The sequence below is a fragment of the Malaclemys terrapin genome, chromosome 2, assembly GCF_027887155.1.
Source record: "Malaclemys terrapin pileata isolate rMalTer1 chromosome 2, rMalTer1.hap1, whole genome shotgun sequence".
NCBI lineage: Eukaryota > Metazoa > Chordata > Testudines > Emydidae > Malaclemys > Malaclemys terrapin.
Genome location: NC_071506.1, coordinates 214,115,829 through 214,140,505, shown reverse-complemented (window position 1 = coordinate 214,140,505; position 24,677 = coordinate 214,115,829). Strand labels below are relative to the sequence as shown.

The 24,677-nt window shown below is 41.8% G+C and overlaps 1 protein-coding gene across 6 annotated transcripts in view; it reads left to right on the top strand.

The window, feature by feature from the left end:
* Window positions 1-24,677, top strand: part of RBMS3 (RNA binding motif single stranded interacting protein 3) — a 908,048-nt gene that overhangs the window by 705,452 nt on the left and 177,919 nt on the right. The window lies entirely within an intron of this gene.

Sequence of the window (24,677 nt, the reverse complement as noted above, 5' to 3'; positions counted from 1 at the left end):
CTAAAGCTGTGAATCTTTTTCACCCAATACTTGCAACATCAGGAGTTACTTACACTTTAACCCTGATCCTGACAACTGTCATTCATCTGCTTCAGACTGTCCTTGAATTGTCCCATTAACTTCACTGCATTAGTGGAATTGCCATCCAGTAATTTTGAAAACCATTCCTCTCCAAGCCCGTTCCTTCTCTCACGGCTTCTTAATGTCTTATCTTTACTCTCTGTTCCCAAACTCTGTTTCTACAGCAGAAAGCTGGACCAGCTGCACTTCTTTTGGGCCCCATTCTTCCCCCTTAAGTTGCATGTAGGTCAGTTCATTTCAGCGGGGCTATCTCTGAACTAAGGTACATTTCAACACATGTAAGGGCTGGCAGAATCAGGCTGAAACTTATCAACAGTGATAAAAGTGCCTATTTGGAAACTGTTGCCAGTGTTTCATATTAAAATTAAATTCACTCCAGTTGCTCTCAATGAATGAACTTTAGGACTGTGTTTCTCTCCAGTTCACCTGTAGTGCCTTTTTATTTTTTCTACCTGGAATGAGGGCAGTCCATTCATTTATTATCATTCTTGTCATTAGTAATTCAAGGTGGAAACTTAAAGCAGTAGATGTAGCCCTAGGACTGGTATCTGTGGTCCACTAAGTCCACTTTACACTGGTCACAGGAATTCTTCCTATGCAGGGGAATCACAGAATATCAGAGTTGGAAGGGACCTCAGGAGGTCATCTAGTCCAACCCCCTGCTCAAAGCAGGACCAATTCCCAACTAAATCATCCCAGCCAGGGCTTTGTCAAGCCAGGCCTTAAAAACCTCTAAGGAAGGAGATTCCACCACCTCCCTAGGTAATCCATTCCAGTGCTTCACCACCCTCCTAGTGAAAATGTTTTTCTTAATATCCAACCTAAACCTCCCCCACTGCAACTTGAGACCATTACTCCTTGTTCTGTCATCTGGTACCACTGAGAACAGTCTAGATCCATCCTCTTTTGAACCCCCTTTCAGGTAGCTGAAAGCAGCTATCAAATCCCCCCTCATTCTTCTCTTCTGCAGACTAAACAATCACTGTTCCCTTAGCCTCTCCTCATAAGTCATGTGTTCCAGCCCCCTAATAATTTTTGTTGCCCTCCGCTGGACTCTTTCCAATTTTTCTACATACTTCTTGTAGTTAGGGGCCCAAAAGTGGACGAGATGAGGCCTCACCAATGTCGAATAGAGGGGAATGATCACGTCCCTTGATCTCCTGGCAATGCCCCTACTTATACAGCCCAAAATGCTGTTAGCCTTCTTGGTAACAAGAGCACACTGTTGACTCAGATCCAGCTTCTCGTCCACTGTAACCCCTAGGTCCTTTTCTGCAGAACTGCTTCCTAGCCATTCGGTCCCTAGTCTGTAGCAGTGAATGGGATTCTTCCTTCCTAAGTGCAGGACTCTGCACTTGTCCTTGTTGAACCTCATCAGGTTTTTTTTGGTCCAATCCTCTAATTTGTCTAGGTCCCTCTGTATCGTATCCCTACCCTCCAGCGTATCTACCACTCCTCCCAGTTTAGTGTCATCTGCAAACTTGCTGAGAGTGCAGTCCATGCCATCCTCCAGATCATTAATGAAGATATTGAACAAAACCAGCCCCAGGACTGACCTTTGGGAGTTCTCAGGTAACAGAAAAAAGACAGAGGGTGGCATAGCAAACCTCTTCTATTCGCTACCCCCCCGCCCAGGTGTAGAGTGAAGGAGAGTGCATACCAGGGGTGTGGCAAGACAGCTCTGAACCTTCCCTGATGTAAGGTAGCAGAGGTTCTTTACAACAATTGCTGTGCTGCAACCAGCTTCCAGGGCCCCTCTCCCCTCCATTGTATCCAAGCAAAGTTCAGTCAGAGTGGAGAATCTAGTCAGTAGTTACTTCAGTGGGGTTTTGCCCACTTACACTGGTGCTGAATTTGACCAAACAGCCAAAAGGATTACACTGACCTATGCCCATGTCACCATCATGAGCCTCAGACTTGGGCAAATCACTTCTTTTGCTTCCATGATGTGTAAATCTGAACAACGCATAGGGAGATTTCAGGTCTTTTAAAAGAGAAACAGAATTTAACGTGTCAAATAGCAAAGACAAAAGTTGTTCACTGTATTTGTTCTTAAAACTCAGTTAGAAACATAGTGTTAAGATTGGCAAGAACCATTTTCATTATGATAGCCAGATTTTCAGATATTAGGTGCGTGATATTATGGACACATTGTACAGTTGAATATACCTAATTTAGGCATTCAAACACTCTAATGTGTGAGAGTGCAAATCAAGAATTGCCCAGAGCCAGTCAGCTTGGAAGAAGTTACATGTAACCATGTCCCTTGCTTTCTATGCCTCAAGTCTTTATGTGTCCAGAATAATTTTACAGCTTTTTAAAAAGTAATGATTTGAGCATGCCTAATTTGTATAATTAAAAGTTTCCAAGAAAATCCATGGAAGCCTAGTTTCCTTTCTGGCTGCATCATTAGGCAATATTACTTACAACTGTTGAATCATACGATAAAATAAATAAGTTTATCACACCTGTAATAATAAAAGTGATTTTGCTACAAATATACTGAAAGATGGGCCTGCCTGAAAGTAATAATTGTTGTCTTGTTTTCCAACATGCAGAAACAAAAGCTTAGGTGAAATAAATTCTTCAGACTCGGTTTTAAATTGTTCACAAAAAAGAGGATGGCAAAAGCTCAAACATTTCAAGTAAAGGGAGGAAGAAAGAACAGTTGGCTGTAAATAGAAAGGTTTTGCAACATGACTTGAAGTCAGAAATGTTGCATTGTGTTGGACTGAATGAAGGGAAATGAATTTGAGTCGAGAGCCCCTTCCTAAAAACATCTTGTCTCCTACTTTTCCCATTTAAATCTTAAGGCTGTCATCTTGAACACCCCAGTTAATTAATCTTAATGAACTAAAATGAATACAAGGAGAGAGAGTCCTCAAGATGGAGACCCACAACGCCTAAAGGATCAAGTGCCATAGAATATTTCTCTTTTAAGGGCTCTCTTACTGATTCATACAGGAGAAGCTGCTAACAAAGTTATGTGCTGAGAAGTTTAACAGGATGGAGAGTTTTTATTGTCTTCATTCAAATATTGATTTAATCCAAACCCCAAACAATGGTCCCAGTGAAACTGGTACATTCCTCTACTCATCGGGTCTGGCTTTTATCTGTGAAAACCTTGGGGTTTTCTACTGCCATGTTGCTCATGTTATTAAATGTGTGCTTGACACTTACAATGCCACCTCTTATATTGACAGCTACGCAACGGCGGCAGCAGCAATGTTCCTGAATTTGTGCTCTGTGGCCTGAAGCTGGCTGAAAAATGTAATCTAAGCTATTTTGTGCCTGTCAGCAGCCATGTCGTCTTGATGTCTTCAGTTCACAGTGCTTATAAATTACAGACCAAAAATGTGGGCCAGTGAAATCATTACCAGTTGTCAGTGCAGGCAGATTTGGTGGCCAAATTGTTTTTGGTGGGCAAATTATGCTGGTCAGATCTATAGCGCTTAAACATAGCACTTGAATTAAAATTTGAAAACTCTTTGTTTAAAAAGCAAATAGCAAACCACCTCAGTTCATATAATATCAGAGCATCCGCTGCTTTAATCACAGTCCTAATTTTGGCTATATTCTATCCTTTTCTCATAGTTTTGCTTTGGGGGGGGGGGTCACACACGACTGCACCTGTGCACCTTTTTTCTGTAACTCAAATCTATCTTTGACCTGAGAATCCCCAAGGAAGGCTGATTCCTAACAACTGACTTCCGAAATGATCTTGATCACTACTTCAGCCTTGTACTACAATCCACCCAACATGCTGAGAGCAAAAAAAGAAAACAATTTCCTTTGTAATTCTACGGGAGAAAAGTCACTGTTTCACTATTTTGAAGAATATTTTGGAATAAAAGGTACAGTTTAACAACCTATATAATCGTCCCAAGAATATATTTGTTTCAGTTCTGTATACTATCAGTCTGACCAATAATCTTGTGAAATCTCTGGAGTGCTCACTTTTCCCAGAGTTCTTTCTTATACTTAGTTTTTTTTGTCTATTTTTCCAAATTTTTGTTTCTTTTGCTTTCCAAATACAATAATTTACTCTTGAATTCAAGATCTACAGCTGTAACAGGAAAAATGAAAGAAAGTAGGTGGAAACTTGCTTAGAGACAGATCCATCTACTGTGGAAACACCCCGCTCCCTCCCCCATTCCCCCCGACATCTAAAGCATGCTACAATGGATAGACTTGTGCTTCTTCATCCGTCCTCTGACTGATGGAGGCTGGAGGCATTACATGCAATTTCTGCAGTCTTTATTGAGGAGGAAACCAGTCACCCAGTACAGCATAATACACTATTATTAGATCAAGGAGAAGCATTGTCTTTAACTGCTGCTTGCCCACTGTTCAGTATGCAAAATAAGTGACTTCCAACTGAGACAAGTTTAGCACAATATCAGAGGAGTAGCCGTGTTAGTCTGGATCTGTAAAAAGCAACAAAGAGTCCTGTGGCACCTTATAGACTAACAGATGTATTGGAGCATAAGCTTTCATGGGTGAATACCCAATTCGTCAGATACAAGTTTAGCACAGACCATCCTTGTGCAGTCAGAGGGGGGTTTAATTCTGGTTAATCAGGAGAGCATCCGGATCCTGTTTTGAGTCTCTGCTAGCTAATGTGCAGGAAAATCCCACCAAGAGTAGAGCAATTGTGTGTAGGAGGGGTGAGGTGGACTCTGATAATTGTTTGACTATTTTAGTACCAGTTTACAAACGTGAAGCCGATTACCAAAGTGAATGGACCAGCAAGGAAGTTTTCAATGTGATACATACAGAACGAGGGTGTGCAACTAGCATTAATGAAAACAGACAGGGGGCTGCTGTTTCCATTGCTTTTTGCTCAGAAAAATGACACCCGAGGAAGCAGCCTCTGTTGGGGTGTGAATTTGGAGGCTGGAAGAAAAAAATAGATCATGTTCTAACTTTGAAGGTGATTTACTACGTATTGACAGAGAGAGAAAATTAAATTGCACTCTAACAAGAGATCAATGTTAACTAAATTGTTTTTTTTCTTTTTAGTAGCGTGTGTTAGCAGATTTTATTATTTCACTTGGAATATTAGTATTGGGTTGCCTTTTTTTTTTTTTAACGAAAGAGGTTGGCTGAGAGGTTAGATACCAGTTCTGCCTCAGTGATTCATTAAAGCAGAGCTGAAGGAGTGGAAGTTGTCCTCTTCTTAGGTATGGGGAGTGTTTTATTGTTCTAAATAGTTCTATGAATGCCAATGATTCTGAGGCTGTGAAAAAGGCTCTTAATGAGTTTCAGCATTTTAATGTACATCAGGTTCCCAATTGTACAAATTTAAGCAGCTTAGCAATTCAGTATCTCCTGAATAATAGCATTTATTTTATAGTCTAAATATACTCGAGGAAGTCTCAAAAATGTTGCAGCTTCTTCTCAGTGTAATAGCTTTAGAGGGCCTAATTGACTTGAACAGTGGAATAGGTCCTTTATACACATTCTCTCTCTCTCTCTCTCACACACACACACACACACACACACACACACACACACACACACACACACACACTCTCTTTTTGATTAATGAGCGTAGTAATAAATCATTAATCTTTTTTGGCTCAAGAATGATATGATTAGTTTTCAACGTGGAGGAAGTTCTGTATATTTTTCTGGACTGTCTTATAGATACAGTACTTGCATGTTAAATCTGATATCCTAAATTTATGGAAAAATATCCTAACTTCATAAAATAACTAGTTCAGAGGAATCTGAAGACACTTTTAAAGATAAGTAGTTGTTTTGACAATACTAAAAGGAACTTTGATGTGTGTCTTTCTTCTGATGGATCCCACAGTGCTTTTAAATATTCTCTATAGTAAATATGGACCATTCGCCCATTGTTTAAGTGCTACCACTCTTCACTGACTGCACTAAACAACAAATGTTCTAGGAAGGAAATCAAGATTAACTCCTGCATTTGAAACTCCAGAGAGAATTTTAGGTAGGCAGATTCTAATTATCCAACCTAGAATTTGGCCAAAAAACTGGGATTAACACTTGATACCATGGGACCTTAATTGACCATACCTGGTCAGGGCCTTTGTTTCATTTGAACTTTTTCTTTGAATAGTTTTTATTTCAATTTTTAAAAATATTGGTCTTAATTCTAGTGTTTATGGAAGGTACCAGGTTAGCAGAACTGGAGACTGACGCTCTCCATTTATTCACAGTAAAGCTACATCTTAGGCAGTGACAGTACAATAGCTTCCTCCTACAGGGGTCCCGACCAGCAGAGGGAGAGAGGATAGTTGATTCTCTCTTCCCAGTTCATTACCTGATCTTTAGAAGTGCTGCAAGCCCTCCCCCACTTCATTTTTAAAATCCTTTTAATATATTTGGAGTCATGAAATAAAAACGTAGATGATTCAATTAAAAGAAAATCCAGCAGTGCAACTTGAGCTGCCTGTAAAAATAGGGTCCTCTACCTTTAAGTCATTTCCCTTGAAAAGCAAACACATCGTATTGGTTGTTGATGGTGCTCTCATGATCCAGCCCCATATTCTCCCTTAGGGGCTATGCACTGAGGCAGACAGTTTCATGTTGCAGTATTTCAGTTTCCTCTTTCTGTGACTACCTTTATTGTGAAGTCTTTGAATTTAAAATCTGAAATTGCCAAATGTCTGGCTGCCTGACAAGTCACTGATATGCAAGATTAAACGTGGGTTGAGACATTCTCCCTTAGGGCTCGATGGATATTTTTCCCCATGGGGATCTTGCTATGTTAGTGAGTTTATAAAATACTACATGTGGGTAGGAACAAATTCCATATGTAGCACATATGTAGCTGGAACAATTTGTACAGTAGAGATGCTGAGAACCATTGAACCAAACTGCAAACCCTGTATATGATGGAAACCACTTCAAGCCAGGGGGTGCAGTAGCACCTCCAGCACCTATGATGTGATTTTTGTAAAGTGGGCTGCAGATTAAATATGTTAGTTTGATATATGTAGCAAATCTGAGCTGAGAAAAACATTCACAAGATTGCAAGCTATCAGGGTCAATCTCTCAGGTTTCAAAGTTCCCAATATGTTATATACGTAGAGTGTGTGTGTAGTATTAAATGAGCATATGAATGGTCCCATGAATTTCATAAGCAATCATTTCAAAAGTTTGTAATTGATGATACCTTTCAGTTTTCCCTCTTTGGTAAGTGAAGTTGCTCTCCAAGGATTGTCTGACTTGCTGCTCATGGCATCTCAGCATGCGTTGAGTTGCTGACCTCAGTATCACCAGCGATAAGCATTGGAACAGGGAGTCTCCCTGTGATAAAATACTCCCAATAGTTATACATTATAGAGTGGGTCTCTCTTTTTCTAGTTCTTTGCCATGCAGGTACCATGATGCGTAGGTGCCTAAGATATTAAGATAGACATTATAGGCCTGCAGCATCTTCTTTCATTTAAACCGGTTTATAAGCGGGTGGGCAGATATACCATCCAGGAAAGGTAAAATAAAGCCCCAAAGTATAGGTCAGTTCAAGCCCTTTCCTCATAGCTAGCTTCATTAACATAGAAAAGATTCAAAAACAAGAGCAAAGTAGCTAAGAGGCCTTTCCAGGATACTGGGAGAGGCGAGAACACATCCTCCCACTAGATAGCTACAGCAGCTTCCCCTTTGTTTTGATATCCCACTGTCAAATCAGCCATGTGAGAGGAAGGGCAATGCCTTTATACCTTGTCAGATAAATAGTTTTCTGTGGTATAAGTCATTAGAATAACTCCAACAAAGTTACTTCTGATTTACACCAGAGTAAGGGAAAAAAAACAACCTTCAAATATACATCCATTCATCCGTCCATTCCTTTATTTATATATGCACACACGTACAACACTGATTAGGCACGTAAGTGGTGGTGTGTGTGTGTGGATATGTAATTTGCATATGCAGTCAACTTATGTGTATGTACAATTTCAGCATGCACCCATCTTTAAAATCTGGGCGTAGACTTGTATGTCTATACAGACACACCTATCTACATACCCAGATTTTCAAAAATGAATTCATGTTTCCATGGCGAATGTACATATATGTGTATAATCTATTTAGTCACGATATATAGATAGTTATAATAGGGGGAGGTCTCAGAGCAATTCCCTGGAGTTCAGCCTCTTCCTCTCACAGCTTCAGGGAATGCTGAGATTCCTGACAGGTTCTATCCCACACCCTGCTCAGAAGCTCCATCTTTTGTAGATGTCTGATAAATATGAAGGCCAACTCCTAGCATTGTCTACTGGAAGAGAGAAGCAGCAGCTTTCTCTTATCCTGATCTTCACCCCAGAGTTTGGGTCTGGTTGGGTTGCTGGGGTGCTCCCAACCTCCCAGCTCCCTTTGCTACTGGTGTCCTGGCTGTGCAAAGTGTGAAGGAGTTTCAACTACTCTTCTCTTCTTCCAACCTTCTGACTCTTGTGAGGGGGGTTGGGGGGACACTATTGCTTTGCTCATCTCCCAATCTTCTGGCTACTGTTAGGAATGGAAGATACCTGCTACCCAGTCCCTACATTGTTGTCAGGGCCCAGACCAGCGAGGAACAGCTGCCTTAGAACTCTGTGGCCACAGCCCCCTTGCTGGTGTGGCAGTCTTGCCCACAAGCCTGGACTTCACAGTAGTTCAGTGGCTGCTCAACACATACTGTGCCTGCAGGTGCTCCAGCCCCTGCTCCTGTCCTTGTTTCAGTTCCTGCTCCTCTCCAGCCCTGGTCCCCTTTAGCTTCAGACTTCTGTCTTTGACCCCCAACCCCAGCTCTGCCTCCAGATGATGACTCTGGTTGACACTCTGGTATTCAGCTTTTGTCTCTCTATTCATAGATTATAGGACTGGAAGGGACCTCGAGAGGTCATCGAGTCCATTATTACTGATATGACACCACCTCTGAATTATGACTCTGGTCTACCCCCTCCAACTCTGGCATTTGACTTCTGTTCCTCTGGCACTGACCCTCTGATTATTTCCTGGACTCTTCCTGTCCCGGGCCCAGCTCTAACTGGTAGACTGACTTCTTGCCTTCACCACTAGGCCTGACTGCCTAAGGCCTGGTTGGCAACAATTGTGCATCTGTAGACCATGATTTGGTTCCTCCTCTATTGCTACTGGTATGGCAGCTTCTCCAGAAAGTAGCAAAGGCTATTAGTATGTCTTCTTAGTTTCCCAACTGCCATCTTCCCTTTTCTTATTGTTTTATTCTTATACTGCTGCTTGCGTAATAGCAGCCTGCAGACTCAGGAAGTCAGCACAGCAGGAGTTCATATTTAAAAAAACTTTTTTTGGAATCATAAGGAAGCAAAACTTTTGTAAAATAAATAAAAGTTGAATTTCTGCTGAAACTGATGGCCTAGTTCACGCCACTTACTAGAGAAAGTTTACTATGTGCCACTGGTGAATGAGGAAATGGATTTTTCAAACCCTCTGTGTAATGGCTGAATTCTCCTTTGGGATCTATTGATTCATTGTTGGGAATTCCACATCCTGGGAGAATGTAAATTTAATTTGGCCATTATGCTGCTGAATGACAACCATCAATTGTCTTGTTTTAAACATGACTCAGATCACCTTTAATATATATTGCATGTATTAAATGTATCACTATTCCTCCACACTTCGTGAATAGTGCATTATTCTAACTATTAATGGTATTCTTCTCTGAGTAAAATTTCTCAAACTAAAACTGACAAAAGCTTTATTTTGTTTTTTGTATAAAGTAGCCAGGTACATTTTTTCAAAGTTTCTATAGTACTCAAAACAATCCAGACTTTCAGAAAATTGATGCATCCTTAAGGACCAGTTGGTTTCCATTTCTGGTGTAAAAAGAAGAACAGGAGTCCTTGTGGCACCTTAGAGACTAACAAATTTATTAGAGCATAAGCTTTCGTGGACTACAGCCCACTTCTTCGGATGCATATAGAATGGAACATATATTGAGGAGATATATATACACACATACAGAGAGCATAAACAGGTGGGAATTGTCTTACCAACTCTGAGAGGCCAATTCATTTCTGGTGTGTGCATCAAGATCAGTAACTGTGTTCACTGGGAATCTATATGGATTCAGGCTAAATTGACTTGAACCTGTATCCCAACAGGAATTCCCAGACAAGAAGATTTTGACTTCATTTATGGTTTATAGGAAGTAAAGTAAAATATGACAAAAGACAGCATTCATTTTTCTTCATGAGCAATCACATGGGATCTAAAAGCTGCTTAAATTCACCTGCTTGAATGATTCCATAGGTCAAACATTAAAGAGCATTAATACTGTCCCCAAAATCTCCTCAAAACCTCTAATACTTTTCCAGTGCTGATAAGTTAGTACCCTTGATAGTAACCACAATGTCTTTCAAATGTGAATGTGGACAGTTAAGTGCTGGCCCTTTGGATACTACCTGAATTAGTCTTTTCATTTTAGAGATCTTTCTGAGAGCACAATCTGACTTTTAATTCCATTGATTTACGTGGGTATTTGCACATTAAGTTTTGGATTTAGCTAGTTCTGTTTCCATGTTAATGATAATGGAAGGTTTGTTTACCTATGTAATTTCATGTTATGTACTTGTAATTAGAATAATATATATATATATTCTGCATTGAATGGACAGCATGCAAAATCACCTTGACTTCAGTATGAATGTGCATGGTAAACATTGCATTGCAATAGTTTCTACTTTGTATGGCAGATAAAGGAGCTGTGTTCTTGTCTGAATACAAATAAGACTGGAAAGTATAAGTCAAAGTGCCGCTAACCCAATACAATGTAGTGAAAAATAAAAATATGCAAGCGTATGTGCCTTACAATAGAACATGCAACACAAAAGTTTAATAGGACTCAGTCAGAGACAGACTAAAAGAAATAGGGAAAATTTTAAACTTGGAATTAGTCTGACTCAGCAATTTGCACCCTGGTCATAGTGGGCATCAGGAAATTTCTCATTTAGGGTGGGCATGCTAGGAGGCTAGGTAGTATTTGCAGAATATTTTATAGAGTAACTTCAAGTGATCAGTGGGAGTGAATTGGCTCTTTCAAGAACAGACACTCAGATAACTACATGGTTTCCAAATCATATACAGCTTTGTAAAGCATCCAAGTAATCTTTAAACCAATTTGACATTGAACAGAAAGCCATCAGAACACCCTCAAAATTGGAGTGATGTGGTTAATTTGCATAGTGTGTGATAATGGTCTGGCTGAGGCATATTGTATAGGTTCGAAACCATGCACATTTTTTTCTAGAAATCTGTAAACTCAGAAATTGTAACAGTCTGACCTAGAAGTTACAAAAATATGAATAATTGTCTCTGCATCAGGCTGTGATAGTTCTGGTTGAGTTATGACAATATTCTGTGCACAATGTAAGAAAATAGCAACCCACAGATCTGATATAATGCTCAAAAGGCACAGTCCATAGTAACTCCCATATTTGCAGCGTAAGATGAGGGGGAAAATCAAATCAGCATTGGCAGATAATATATATGATGGAAGATTCTGCACCAGACATGGTAGAGGTATAATAATTCAGTTCTAGCACCATTTAGGTTTAGAAGATGCTGTGCTTTCCGTGGGCAAACTTAATTAAAAGAAAGCTGAGTCCATCTTACAGCACAGTAGTTAGAAAGTTTGCAAAGTGAGAAGAATTCCTTAACATATATACACTATGAACTCAATTTAAAAGTCAAGTTTTTAATTAAAACAGCACTTATAAATAATATTACCCTATAGAACTAATTAAACTATTTGTTGCAATTAACATACCTAAATAATTTCCCCCTTTTTCTATTTACAGATCATGATGTTTATGAATTTGCTTTTTTGCAATTATTTAACAAAGTCTGTTAGAAAAAAATGTAGCCTATGACTTGTTTGTGAACTAATTGCTATGAGTATTCATGGTTGATTGTGCATGCAATATGATTGGTCAGATTATATTTTTTCTTTTATTCTTCAAGTAGTGTCCCTGTGGGTGCTCTGCTATAGGAGTATCAGCGTCCCTGCGCCGCTGATCGGAGAACTTTGGTAGCAGTGTCGGTTCAGCCGCACATGTGCTGCTCCTCACCTGCCACGGGGCTAGCCAGCTTGCTCAGGTGAACCCTCCTCAGTTCCTTCTCAACCGCCCCTGGCTAGAGACAGAGGTATAGCTGACCAGTTGCAGATCGTTAACTTTAGAATTGCTAATTTTTAGCTTCCCTTGAAGCCTTTTTTTCTTTCTTTATTTTGTTTGCATTTTATGTTGACCGTGCCTGAAAAAAAGGACTTTGTCTTTCGCCAATCTCTGTGGGGGGTAAGTCCTCCTGGACAAGGGTTTGCCTGGCTCTCCAGGCTTCAAAAAGTGTCTACATTGCAAGGAATCTATCCCAGTGACTGACGGACACTCGCAGTGTGTTCGCTGTCTGGGAGAAAAACACATTCCACAGATGTGTGGCTTGTGTCAGCAACTGAAGCCCAGATCCAGGAAAGAGAGAGAACTGAGGCTCAAACTCCTACTCATGGAGTCAGCCCTTCAAACTCCAGAGTCCCAGTGGGAGCGCTCATCGCAAGCCTCTACTTCGAAGGGAGGTGAGTCCAGGGAGATGCCCACAAGCCATTCACGTAAGGCCTCTAAGAAAAGATCTGTGAGTCCCTGTAGTGAGCCCCGATGGAGTCAAAAACAATTAGTACCCAGCTCGATCAATTTCACTGGTTCTGATGGCATCAAAGCCATCTAAATCTGGTACCCAGGGCATGCACGGTAGTGAGCTAACAGAGCAAATCAGGCTGCCTAAAGACCCAATGGGCAAAGGCAAGGAAGCACTGATACCCCAGGGGCACAAAAAACATAGAAGATCCGCCCTGGGGAAGGCTTCATTGGTACGGACGTCAACATCGATACTGCCTGTGGTATGCCAGGCATTGACAGACCTTACTACCAAGTCCACACCTCTGACCCAGTCGTTACAAGCCTCTCAGCACTGCTGCTGTCCGCTCCACCTGATTTCTAGTGCACAATGGATCTTTCGGTGTCTGACGCACCAGACTCGCCTCTGCTCAGTACTGGAGCCCTGGTACTAAGTTCACCCAGAGCCCTTGACTTACCGATATCTTAGAATCATAGAAGATTAGGGTTGGAAGAGACCTCAGGAGGTCATCTAGTCCAACCCCCTGCTCAAATCAAGACCAACCCCAACGAAATCATCCCAGCCAGGGCTTTGTCAAGCCGGCTTTAAAAACCTTTAAGAATGGAGATTCTACCAGCTCCCTAAGTAATCCATTCCAGTGCTTTACCACCCTTCTAGTGAAATAGTTTTTCCTAATATCCAACCTAGACCTCCCCCATTGCAACTGAGACCATTGCTCCTTGTTCGGTCATCTGTCACCACTGAGAACAGTTGAGCTCCATCCTCTTTGGAACCCCCCTTCAGGTAGTTGAAGGCTGCTATCAAATCCCCCCTCACTCTTCACTTCTGAAGACTAAATAAGCCCAGTTCCCTCAGCCTCTCCTAATAAGTCATATGCCCCAGCCCCCTAATCATTTTCGTTGCCCTCCGCTTGACTCTCTCCAATTTGTCCACATCCTTTTTGTACTGGTGGGACCACAACTGGACGCAGTACTCCAGATGTGGCCTCACCAGTGCTGAATAGAGGGGAATAATCACTTCCCTCGATCTGCTGGCAATGCTCCTACTAATGCAGCCCAATATGCCGTTAGCCTTCTTGGCAACAAGGGCACACTGTCCAGCTTCTCGTCCACTGTAATCCCCAAGTCCTTTTCTGCAGAACTGCTGCTTAGCCAGTTGGTCTCCAGCCTGTAGCGGTGCATGGGATTCTTCCATCCTAAGTGCAGGATTCTGCACTTGTCCTTGTTGAACCTCATCAGATTTCTTTTGGCCCACTCCTCCAATTTGTCTAGGTCACTCTGGACCCTATCCCTACCTTCAGCGTATCTACCTCTCCCCCCAGCTTAGTGTCATCTTCCTGCCAATCATTGTCTTTCTTATTGTTGGAGTCAGAAAGTGAACAAGAGAATGTGGTTTCCTGCCGCTGTTCTCACCTGCCATATGAGGCTCAGTTTCACTGTGGACATCAGGCTTATCATCCCTCTGATCCATAGCCTCCCTGGTTTGGTCACCTGTGATACCAACCACCAGGTTCCTTCCTATCACAATGGCCATACTGGCATCCTTGGTAGGCTCAAAGACAACAGGCCTCCCTTACCTCTAATGAGACCTATCAGCAATCAAGAAAACACCCTCCTTCAGCTGCTGCCTCGAGGACTTCTGAACCCCCTGAGCAGGCAAGGGAGGAACCAGAGGCCGAAGTTGAGGAGGAAGTCACTCCTCAAGCCCACTTCTTTGTCATCATCACCAGACGAGATGGTGATGCCCCCTCTGCCATCTATGGCTGATGATTTTAAACTGTTCCAGGACCTGGCACAGAGGATGCGAAATGTGTTACAAATACCATTGCAGGAGGTGACCGAGTCTCACAGCAAGCTGGTGGATATTTTACACTCCTCTACCTCCTCCAGAGAGGCTTTCCCTATTAATGAGGCACTCCTGGACTCCGCCAAGGTCAGATGGCAGGCGCTCATGTCGGTCCCACCAACATGCAGGCAGGCTGACAGGAAATATTTTGTGCCGGCAAAAGACACGGAGTTTCTCTTCTACCACCCGCCTCCCAATTTGATCATTGTGGATGCAGTCAATTCTAATGGCTACCAATACCAGTTTAAATCCACCCTTTAAGACCAGGACTGGAACAACCTAGATCCTTTTGGCAGGAAAGCATATTCCTCAGCCACCCTCCAGTTCTGCATTGCAAACTACCACTACCAAACCTTTTTGGCAAAATACAACTATCAGAACTATGCAAAACTCAGTTCTTTTATTGAGCAGCTTCCCAATTCTCATAAGGAGCAATTCAAGGCCATAGTCAACGAAGGCCAACTGGTGGCTAAGATCTCTCTCCAATCTGCACTTGATGCAGCTGACATGGCGGCATATTCAATTTCCACTGCCATTTTGATGATACGGGCCTCGTAGCTTCATCTATCCGGTTTCCCAAAGGAGTCCAAACAACTGTGGAGAACCTTCGTTTTGAAGGGACAAAATTATTCGCCTAGAATTCCAACACCTCCCTTTACACGTTAAAAGATTCCAGGGCCCTTGGGATCTATACACCTTTGTACAAAAGAAAGTATAGCCCTCGGCCACCATTCAAGCCCTGCTCATCTTCTCAATATTCATCACATACAAACCTCAGAGGAAGAAGCAGAGGTTCCCCAGATGGAAGATTTCGGGATCTCAGCCCACTTCCTCTCAACTTTCCACCTCAAAGAGGCAGTTTTGACGGGTTGAACGAGGTGCCCCGAGGACATTTTCCTCATTCTCCTTCAAAGACATTCTCACACTTTTCCACAGCACCTGGGAATGGATAACCGACAAATGGGTGCTGGAGATCATCCAGGATGGACACTCCTCCATTTCTCCTTCTTCCCCCCTCCCAAACACCCTTCTCTGTCTTCCTTCTGGGACCCTTCTCACGAGAGCCTGCTATGTCAGGAGATAAAATCACTCCTCAGCATAGGAGCCATAGAGCCATTGCCCACACATGTAAGAGAAAAAGGCTTCTACTCTCACTACTTCCTGATAACGAAGAAAAAGGGAGGTTGGAGACCCATACTAGACCTCAGAGAATTCAACAAATTTGTCAAGGTGCAGAAAAAGTTCAAAATGGTCACTTTATCAATGATTATTCCAGCATTAGATAAAAGAGATTGGTTCTCGGCCCTCAACCTCCAAGCTGCATACTTCCACATTTCGATAATTCCAAGTCACAGGCTAAGCCCACTGCCAGTACAGACTACTCCTTTTCAGCCTCTCATTGGCCTCCAGAGTATTATCCCAGGTCCTCTTGGTAGTGACAGCCCACTTACGCTCTCAGGGCATCATGACGACTTACCTGGACGACTGCCTTCTCAGGGCACCATTCCTTTGCCACAGCCCATTGAGTCACCCAGACCACACTGGACCTGTTCCAGAATCTGGGCCTACAAATCAACGCACAAAAATCAATATGAATAATGGAACAGAGTCTAGAATTCATAAGAGCTGACCTCGGTACCATCCAGGTGAGGGTACTTCTCCCACATCAGATTTCTCAGTGTCTCCATGCTGTTAGAGACAGCACAATCCAGCCCCCAAATTTCAGCCAGACACTGCCTCCAGATTCTGGGGCATATAGCTGCAGGCACACTGATTACGGCTCATGCCAGACTTCACATGAGATGCCTACAAGTGTCGTTCAGTTTGGTTTACAGGTTGAATAGAGACAAAATAAGCAAACTACTATCGATGCCCACCAAGGTCAAACAATCCTTGGACTGGTGGAAGGGACCCACTGAATGTCTGTACAGGAATCCCATTTATTCAGCCTTCTCCATCATCACTCCTGACTACTAATGCATCCCTAATAGGGTGGGGCTCAATGATGTCACAATTCAGGGCAAATGGTCTATATCTGAGACATGCCTTCACATCAACCTGCTTGAATTCAGACTGGTCAGAAACGTGTGTGCCCACTTCCTCCCTCTGATCAAAGACATGCGCACAAAAGTCATGATGGACAATGTGGCCTGCATGTATTACATAAACCAACAAGCAGGCGCCAGATTACACTCCCTGTATTTGGAAGCACTACAGCTATGGAACTGGTGCATTTCCCACAATATCATAATATCGGTGGCCTACCTACTGGGAGTACACAACACGACGGCAGAGAGTCTCAGCCACAAATTTTCACCTGACCATGAATGGGAAATAGATTTGGTCGTCCTCCATGACATATTCCAAAAATAGGGGACACTGACAATAGACCTGTTCGCTACTTACCAGAACAAGAAATGTCCACAATATGGTTCCAAGGTGGGGATCAGATGACACTCCATGGGAGATGCTCTCCTCCTTCCTGGGACCAGGGTCATCTTTATGCCTTTTCCCCATTCCCTCTAATACTGAAAATCTCTTTGAAAGTGAAAAAGCAAACATCATACTGATTGCTCTCCACCTGGCCCTGACAGACGTGGTACCCTTACCTGTCACGGCTATCACTATGTCCACTGATGACTCTTCCAATCACTCTCTACCTGCTGTCACAGAACAAGAGACTCTCTCTCTATCCCAACCTGTGGATTCTGTGACTGAAAGGGTGGGGCAGGGACAGGGACAGGGGTCAGCGGGGGTTCGAGCACCCACAGGGCAAAGAGGAAGTTATTGCCTATGCAACTCATTGTACCTACCTACAAAAGTAGAAAAGATATCAAATCTGGTGTCAACCCAATGGCATCACCCTGAATGCAGCCATTCTACCGGTAGTCCTGGGCTACCTGTTGTTTCTCAAGAAATCGCATCCTCACTTCATGGTGTTCTTCCCTGACAATGTCAGTCTTAGACCATATCCGAAGTTCACTCCCGAGGTGACTGCCACATGTCATATAAATCAGCGTATTCAGTTCCAACCTTTTATCCCAAACCTCATCGGGATAATAGGGAAGCCATCCTCCATACGCTCGACATGAGGCCTTGGCCTTCTATTTGGACAGAACAAAAGCTTTTAGAAAATCTCGGAGACTCTTCCCCTCCATTTCAGATAGATCAAAAGGTACAGCAATTTCAGCCCAAAGACCCTCCAAATGGGTCTTGAACTGTATCAAGCTCTGTTACCAGATGTGTAATGTAGCACCCCGTCTTCAATATGCATGCACTCTGAGATTGGTCTCATCTTCCGTCACCTTCTCCAAGGGTATCCCTGTATCAGAAATCTGCAGAACAGTTACCTGGGCATCTACACATACCTTTACAGAACATTGTTATCCTGGGGGACTTGGCTGCAGATGTCAAATTCGCTGCCATTGTGCTATCATCTATAACAGACTTGACTTGACTCCAAAGCCTGCCCTCCAGTGGTGGGCGCTGCTCAGGAGTCACCTAGAGTGGAGTACCCATAGGGACACTACTTGAAGAAGAAATTACTCACCTTGTGCAGTAATAATCGTTCTTCGAGATGTGTGTCCCCAGGATGCTCCATGACCCACCCTTCTCCCCTCCACTTTGGAATTCTTCTCATTGACTCTGCAGCAGAGAAGGAACTGAGGAGGGTTTGCCTGCATACACTGGCTTTGGCCTCATGGCAGGCAAGGAGCAGCACGTGCGTGGGCTGAATGTATATTGCTACCAAAGTTATCCGATCAGCACAGGGATGCAGACACACATACAGTAGAGCACACTTCTCAAAGAACCATCATTCTTGCACAAGGTGAGTAACTTCTTCTTTCCTGAATGGATGGTGCATTGTGAGCTTCATAAACAAAAGGAGTCCTTTTTTTCAGTCCATAAAGAGTTCATATTTTTTCAAATCTACTTGGGTGAAACATAAAAAGATTTTGAGAGAGACCAGGAGAGCACTTTTGGTGTGAATACTCTCATGAGCTTTTTCTATTGCTCTACAGATAGAGGAAATATATACATCAACTTAACCCTTTGTAGACTGTGTGTGGGTGTACGTATCCACAGGGCCGGCTCCAGAGTTTTGGCCGCCCCAAGCAGCCAAAAAAAAAGCCGGAGTGAGGGACCGTCCATCGAATTGCCGCCGAATAGCTGGACTTGCCTCCCTTCTCCAAAGTGGCTGCCCCAAGCACCTGCTTGACAAGCTGGTGCCTGGAACCGACCCTGCGTATCCTGGGCCGCCCAGAGGATTCAGGGGGCCTGGGGCAAAGCAATTTCGGGGCCCCTTCCATAAAAAAAGTTGCAATACTATAGAATACTATATTCTCGTGGGGGGCCCCTGTGGGGACCGGGGCCTGGGGCAAATTGTTCCACTTGCCCTCCTTCTGGGTGGCCCTGTACGTATCCGTCTTAAGCATTTATTTAAGTATGCTCTAGAAATAGAAATGTATAGAAGGCAAAAAGTAAATGCATGGGGGAAAAGTGTAGTGGTGGGTAAAAAGATGTAAATTTGTTTGTAATGGACATTAAATACAATGGTAATGGCCAAACTACTGCAGTAACACTATTTTAAGCCTAAGTAGTTTGGACCATTGTTGTTGTATTTTTATAAGAGCAGGTTTAATTAAAAAACAACAACAACACTGGGTCACCATCATCTGATGTAAATCAGTTTAGTGTCATTAATTTCAATGAAGCTATGATGATTTACACCAGATGAAATTCCAGCCCATAACCCTTAAATATAATCCACATTTGATGTATAGCAAAAATGTTCCCTGCCATGCCTGCTTTTCAGACTGCTGTGCTGTGAAAGTTGGACATAGTTTTCTTTTAACTTTTAGAATTCTCTTTCTAGCAAAATGGGTACAGTTCATTTATAAAGGAGAAATGAAAAATGCTATGTGAAGAATTCAGTGGAATGTTCTGTTATTTCATGTATAACATTAATGATAAGGGCTCAATGTTAAAATTTGGGATCAGAATGTTAGACTTGCCTACCTAAAGTTGGGCACCTCTATCTATAGTTAGACATCTAATAAATTAGTGACCTGATTTTTTGAGGTATCATGAAGTTTGAAAGTGTTGGCATTAACTCCAATCTGTGAAAACTAGCAGAAAGAAAAAGCGTGTAGAAATGGCAAAAATGGAACTCTGGAAAAACCCTTCAATTCTCATTCATGGAATTGATTGAATGTGACCTTCCAGATTAAAGGTCACATACAGCAACTAGCCAGTCAAATACAAACCAAACCAGTTTCCCTATATGTTCTAGTATATATTTCAAATGTCCTAGAAGGGTCCCAGGATCTGCAATTTCAAAAAAAGTCAACACTAAAGAACAAGAAGAGATTTTGAACACGAGTCCACAAAAAGAAAGAAATCATTACAAGCCTTCTCTAAATGGTCTCAGTGCTATGACTTGTCCTGAATCCAGATTGGCATTGATCATATAAATTGTGGTTCCAAAGATAAGATTGAAGACACAGCCACTACAGTTGGAACAATATTGTCAAGAAATGAGAAATGTGTGATATGACTATATTTTAAAGAGTAATTCAGTGACATATGGATGGTTTCTTCCATAAGGGTGTAACTGTTATTTAAAGGGAGGATGGAACCTGACTACTAAGCAGCATGACGGAAATAGTAATAATTTTGAATCATATGAAGTGACTAGTGTCTAAAATGTTCTGGATGAGGTTACAGTGATTCTAAAGGCAATCTGTAACTGATATTGATTAGTATCAATAGTGTGATGTAAGTGGCAGTACAGTATCTAATTATTCAAGGACAAGACAACTTGTATATGACCCATAAATATCAAACCTGACTATGCCTGTGTAAAGAGGACTTTGAAGAGTGACACAAAACTAGGTACCACAATGTGTTCACAGAGATTCCAAAGTCAATTTGGAAGATGTAAAGTGAAACTCCTCTTAACTAGTAGACAGTGGTTAACTCCCTTTTGCAAATTGCTCCCGGGAGTTGAGATGGATTGTTAATAGGGAGAATTAATTCACAGGACTCCTGAGTAAACCAAAATCTCTTTGAAGTCGTCTCTTCCCAGCAAGAGAAGAAAATATTATATTTATGCAGAGAAAATATAATGTGGAATTATTTTCCGTTCTATACAAAACAGTGTAAATCACTTGAGGGTAGAGTGGGCAGCCTAATTTAGCCCTTTATGATTTAATACATCTATTTACTGCTCCTGTTTATCATATTGATAAAGGTGTCATAGGTAAATAATGGTCATAGAGCAAACTTTCAGGTGGGAATTCATTCACACTTAAAATTTAGCTAACATGTCTATGGGTATTTAAAGCCACTGTATTTAATCTGTATCTGCTACAAGGATCAGTGCTTCCTACTCTAGAAAAGGAACTGGAAGATAAACTCTATGGTATGGAACATGGCTGCAATTTTTATTTTTTAAAACTTTTTATTTTTGCCACAGGTATAAAGAAGACTCAATAGTCAAAACAAAATCTCACACTTTAATATTCTATTGAAATAGAATTGTCTCAGTGAGAATGAGGGATGCTGTACAGTTAATGATGCGTAACTGTATTTTCTCTGTTATTCCATCCTCTGTATTCTGGTTATAGGTCTGATTTGCACTACCACAGTATATTTATTTCTAAATAAAAATATGTCGATCCCTGTCAGGCCTGCTGATGGGGGGGGGAAATGGGGGCAATTGCCCAGGGGTCCGGGTGATTTAAAATGGCCCAGGGGCCCCCAGCCGCTGCCGTGGTAGCTGTGGCGGTGGCCGGGAGCCCTGGGCGGGCTGCAGAGCTCCTAGGGGTGCGCACGGGGTGGTACTGGTGATGGCGAAGGCAGCCTGGTGGGCATGTGAAAGCCCTGGCCGTGCTGGAAGAGCACGCCCAGCAGCACGACTGGCAATTTGGTGGGCACCAACAGCACAGCCAGCAGCAGCTCGCTGGCGCAGCACCGCATAAATGTCAGGCAGACCACGGGCAAAGCTTGTGCGTGCATGTGTGCACAGCCGCCATACTTGGTCCAGCTCCACGCCAATTGACTGTTCTGCTCTGGAACCCGGAATTGCTGTCAGCGGTCCTGATCCCTGCACTGATTGGTTGATTAATCCAAACAGTTAACCAATCAAAAGGCAGAGGTTTGCATAATAATCTGATTATTTCTGAATAACGCTGCCTGTGAAATTGCAAATCTTTACTCTGATTGAGTTCTGTGATGCCTCTGCTTTAATTGACTCCACTGCTCAGCATTTTCAAAATAAAGACACTTCCTAATCTTCCCTCTCCCTTCAGCTACAGCAAAATAACAAAGCAAAATAACACTTCACAATATACACACAGAAAAAAGTGCAAAAGTGCTGAAAAGGGAAAGTGCTTTTAAAAATGTTAATCTAATTTTTTTAAACTCATATCATGCCTTTCTTGTTCCCAACCTCTCCTCTTTTTCTTCCCCTCTAAATATCAGCCAGGTTTATATTCTCAGAATTGATCACATGATTTGTCTTCACATTGCTGACATTGTAACAATGCCAGCCCCTCGTTCCCAATTTAGTTTTAAAATGCAAAGTAAGCAAAACTGTATTTTAGTTACTGTGGAGGAAAAAGCCTTCTCATCTGGAAAAGGGATGGGGTGTGAGGGAAGGCGTAAAAGGAAGGAGAGGGAGGGAGGTGTTTGTGTTTTGTTGTTTTTATTTTTTTTCCTTTTTCAAGATCAGTTTACTTTTCAACACTTTGCCCCTTTAGGGTTTTATTCCCCCTTCCCCCATAAAATATGGTCACTCATCTATACACATTTTACTATAATAGTAACTTGAGGGTGTTTTCTGGGTTTTTTTATTACTATTTCCGTTTTATAAAATGGCACTTCTTTCAAACTGTTCTGAGGTGTGACACATTACAGGTAGTTCTAGGGGAGAGGCATTACAGATAGGACTTAGATGAGGAGGTAATGTGCCGTTTACCATGTGTAGCATTCCCAATGCCAAGCATTCATGAATCAGACCCAAAAAAAGTATGAGGTTGGCTAAAATTCAAGAGACTTTAAAAAATAAGAAATGTCACTTCAGGTTTTTGAGCCTTTAGGGTTCATGATTTCAAGTTTGCATAAATAGAACCTCCCCTTCTTTCTTTCCTTTTTTTTTTTTTTTTAAAGGTAAGCTGTGATTCTCCCACATTCACCTATTCCAGGGACCTGGTGCTTTAAGATCACCAAATATTGCGAGACTCTTAATAAAATTGTGAGAGTTGGCAACAGTGCACACGTCACTGCAATTTAGCATGTTGGGCACGGTTACATTTGTGATGTATGTGTGTTTGCATGTGCACATGTGAATATAAACTGTATATGTGTGTTTGTGTATGTAATATAATTTATATTTTAATAGAACTCCTAAAGTGTTTAAACTAGTAAAAGATAACTTGGTTGCTTATTTGGTATTATTATTAGGCATAGTATAATTGTTTCCCTATTGCATTTATGGTTCCACATGTTTATTTTATGCCAGGTTTATTATGAGCTATTTATAGTGAAATGGAACCGGGTATGTCTGAATTTATAACTTGATGTTCATCTTCCATACATTAAAGGCAAAAATCAGCTGCATGTGTATGGCAGAGATATGCCCTCTTGAACTGCTATAGTGGGAGGTTTCTCTTGCCTTTGAACTTTGATAAGTCTTTGGCCCTGACTCTCTACAGGGTTGCACCTTTTGTAGTCATTTATACCTTTGTACAGTGATGTAAACTGCTGCAAAATCAGAATTCTCTAGTCCCTCACAGTGATGGTGTTCACTTTGTAGAGGGGTGAATGAGGTGCAAGGAAGTGGAGAAACAGGCTCCTTGAGTTTGCACTCTATTCACGTATCTTCCTGGAGTTGGGCAAATGCATGGGATTGTTTGTGCTTGTCCACGAACCGAGTTGCACTGGGTTAACTGAAGGTGTGATTTTTTTAAAGCTAATTTAGCTAAACTGATACACAGGCTGTATGGATATTCTGATTTTGGTTTAAACCAGGCTTATTTTGAGTTATCCTAAGGTCTGATCTACACTGGGAATTTACATCAGAAAAATCTACATCCCGAGAGGAGTAACTATATTGAATTACCCCCCAGCACTAGGTTGTCAGAAGAATTCTTTCATCAACCTTCCACTCAGAGAGATGGATTATCTACACCAACAGGAGAATCCCTCCCATCGGCGTAGGTAGTGTCTACACTGAAGCGCTACAGTGGTGCAGCTGTGCCACTGTAGTGTTTTAGGTGTAGAAAGCCCTAAGTCAATTGGAAACAGGTTTAAGCTAAACCAAAATAAGCTGCTTGTAAACCAAAATAAGTGTGTCCATACAGATGTTTGCAAGGGTTTAACTAAACTTGTTTAATTAAACAGGTACAAGTCAGGGCTTTTGTTCAAAGTTTTTAATGCTTTTGCTGCACCTATGTTTTGTATCCCCTTCCTGAGAGTATTCTAGCAAACAAGGTACCAGCAGGAATGTTTGCCAAAACTGCCATTTTAAACTAATACTCTGGAGTATTACTAGAAAGTGATTTTCAAATTTGAATTCTTGAGTATTCACATTCTAACCCATTCTAAGAATTATGCTCATCCAATCAAGGAATAAAACATACACCATGTGACCTATTAGTCAAAAAAGCTTGAAGTTTGAATTGGAAATATCAAACCTTCAAAGCAAAAATCCTCATTAGAGCTTGTTGGAAAATTTCCAGAAAAACATTCTCCATTTTCAACCAAGCTCATTCATAGTGACCAAGCTTTAAACAGTCTTCAGGCTGGAATATATGTCTCTGCATACAACATTTGCTGAATATTTTTGAGCAGTGAACACATATGTGGAAATCGTGTTCTGTTCAGTCAACTTCCCAAATCAGGGCACAGTCCTGAAAACACTTGTGCATGAGAGTAACGTCCTGCACATGAGCTGTCCCATTGAGATAAATGGGACTACTCATGGATGGAGAGATAAGCACATGCATGAAAATTTGCAGGGTTGAGGCCTTAATGGGCTCTATTTGACAAATATATTGTCAGCTCTGAATACCTTGCAGAGCTATGCTTCTAACCCTGTTATAATTTCTTGGCTCTGT